Genomic DNA, 2,933 nt, shown 5'->3' on the forward strand with positions numbered 1-2,933 from the left:
GTGGTTTGTGGTTTGTGTTTATTCATATAAATGATTGATTTAAATAGTGTTATTTCACACAGCAGGTGTGAAATGGCATGCTGTGTACTGGAATTAATGGATTCGTTTCATATAATGGGAAGCAAAATGTCCCGTTTCCCTCAGTAGAACGGCACAGGTGAAGCAGAAACCTACAGCACTTTGTTTTAATATGTTGTATGGGAACCCGTAGTAGAAAAGTCATTGTACACTCAAAGTTGTTTGTTGTGACGGCTTCACCTCGTACCCAAGGCCGCAGCACGGCCCGCGGTAAAAACAGGTCACAACAAACGCCCTCTCGTGGACTATGGCGTTATGGGCAATTCCACAGGTGACAGAAAGATGCTGTGATGCCGGATGTTCACTTTAAAATGCATGTCAAACAAATGCTTGCAAAGTTAAACAAACCAGACAACTCTATGTACAGACTACTGTATCAATTTCCACTGAAACATTTGACAAAAACATTCACTTGAAGAAACCGTGCAATGCAAAGTTTGGTAACAGAATGACAGCTGGTGCTGTTTTACCTTCATTCTGTTACCAAACTTTGCACCAGCACTGTTCTCAAGTGAATTTGTTTTTGAGACATTTTCAGTGGAAATTGTTAAAAGTAATCGTTGTGCATAGAGTTTCTCACATTTCAGAATATTATCTTTCAAAGTTCTGACCATTTCAGCTGAGCTGGTTCATATTGCTGTGGTAAAGATTCTACTGCAGTCTAATATGACGTTTGAGCTTCATAGTAATTGTTTTATTGTCAGGGACCATGTACAACATGCCATTGCCCCAGATTTAGCTCATTTTCAGCTGTAGTCCCTAGTAGGTTTGCCTAGCCAGTAAAGGACCTGAATTCCCATTGGTGCTGAGTAAGTTAGCATAGCTAAGCTAACAGGGACTAAACGGATGAAGGAAGTGAAATAGTGGGAAAACATCCAGTACTTTGACTAAGGTATCAAAAGTCTGAGGTGAATTACAAAGTAATAAACACACAAAATGTGCTAAATACACTGATCCATCAAGAAGCACAGGACAGAAGGAAGCCAAACAACACGCCTAAGACGCCAATCAATTAGCTCACACCTGATGCACAATTAGGCTGCCTGTGGCTGTAAAAGACTCCACAGAACTCCAGACAGACAGTTTTCCTGGTCAAACAGATCTGGGATCAGCTTTCCTGTACACTACACTATCCTTTACCATTAGCAGGGAAGAATAACACCCATCCCCTGGGTTGCAGTGTAAGACGCAGAAAGGAAGACCACAAAGAGAGAGGGGAGGTTAGAAAATAGAGTGGAGACGAGAGACCTGCCAATCTGAGTGAACCCACAATGAGGGCAGGGAGAGAGGCACGTGGTGTCAATCTTCCTCAGCACGGGGTGACGGGGACAGGGAATTGAATTGGTCCTGGTGTCACCCTAGATAGCAGCCACTGAACTGGGAGTAATGGGGAGAGAAAGTGGAGGAGGGTGCAGGGCATCACCCTAATATTCCAACTAGTGAACTGGGAGTAATGGAGGAGAGAAAGTGGAGGAGGGTGCAGGGCATCACCCTAATATTCCAACCAGTGAACTGGGAGTAATGGGGGAGAGAAAGTGGAGGAGGGTGCAGGGCATCACCCTAATATTCCAACTAGTGAACTGGGAGTAATGGGGGAGAGAAAGTGGAGGAGGGTGCAGGGCATCACCTTAATATTCCAACCAGTGAACTGGGAATAATGGAAGAGAGAGGCGACTGGGGGATGAGGAGGGGAGAGAGGGTGATAGGGGGCATGAAGATGATGAAGCCATGCTATGATTGCAGCTGTGCTAGGGGTGGTGGTTTTTCACACTCCCACAGCCCCTGCCCCCCAACCCTCCCTCCACCCTTCTCCCAGCCACATTGATGTGAAGAAGAGAGAAAGAGGCCAGTGAGGAGGGGAGAGAAGCAGAGGTCTGAGTTTAGAGGATCTATCCAGACGGAGATAGAGAGGGGTAGGAGTGGTGGTGAGAGGAGGTCAATCTGGGGAGGGCTAGAGGGGTAGTGGATCTGCTAATCGATTGTGCCGACCCTCCTGTGTCTCCAACCCAGACGTTAACCCAGACCGTCTCAGCTGGAACATGTTCAGAGACAAATCTATCTGTTAGTGATATAGGGCTTGCTTGACTATTAATGGATGGTATGAGGGGTTGCCATGACTTCCTAGCAGAACAAACACCTTTACCACTTGTTTACTAAAGGTTTAAAAGAATAGTTCACTTGTTTACTAAAGGTTTAAAAGAATAGTTCACTTGTTTACTAAAGGTTTAAAAGAATAGTTCACTTGTTTACTAAAGGTTTAAAAGAATAGTTCACTTGTTTACTAAAGGTTTAAAGGACTAGTTCACTTGTTTACTAAAGGTTTAAAGGACTAGTTCACTTGTTTACTAAATGATTAAAGGACTAGTTCACTTGTTTACTAAAGGTTTAAAGGACTAGTTCACTTGTTTACTAAGGTTTAAAGGACTAGTTCACTTGTTTACTAAAGGTTTAAAAGAATAGTTCACTTGTTTACTAAAGGTTTAAAGGACTAGTTCACTTGTTTACTAAAGGTTTAAAGGACTAGTTCACTTGTTTACTAAAGGTTTAAAGGACTAGTTCACTTGTTTACTAAATGATTAAAGGACTAGTTCACTTGTTTACTAAATGATTAAAGGACTAGTTCACTTGTTTACTAAAGGTTTAAAGGAATAGTTTTGTAGATATTCAATGTACCTACGGTGTTGTCGTTTGTCACTGTTTCCAACAGCAAAGGAAATATTAAACCGTTTGGATGAAAAACGACAACACCCCAGGTAAGTCAAGACTATGCTACAACTTTGCAAACAAAAAGTGAACTATCCCTTTAACATGATCAATACGATCAGGTGAGGTAGTTTGTGTGGGAGTTTCACTAG

The sequence above is a fragment of the Oncorhynchus kisutch genome, unplaced genomic scaffold (genome assembly GCF_002021735.2).
Source record: "Oncorhynchus kisutch isolate 150728-3 unplaced genomic scaffold, Okis_V2 scaffold2215, whole genome shotgun sequence".
NCBI lineage: Eukaryota > Metazoa > Chordata > Actinopteri > Salmoniformes > Salmonidae > Oncorhynchus > Oncorhynchus kisutch.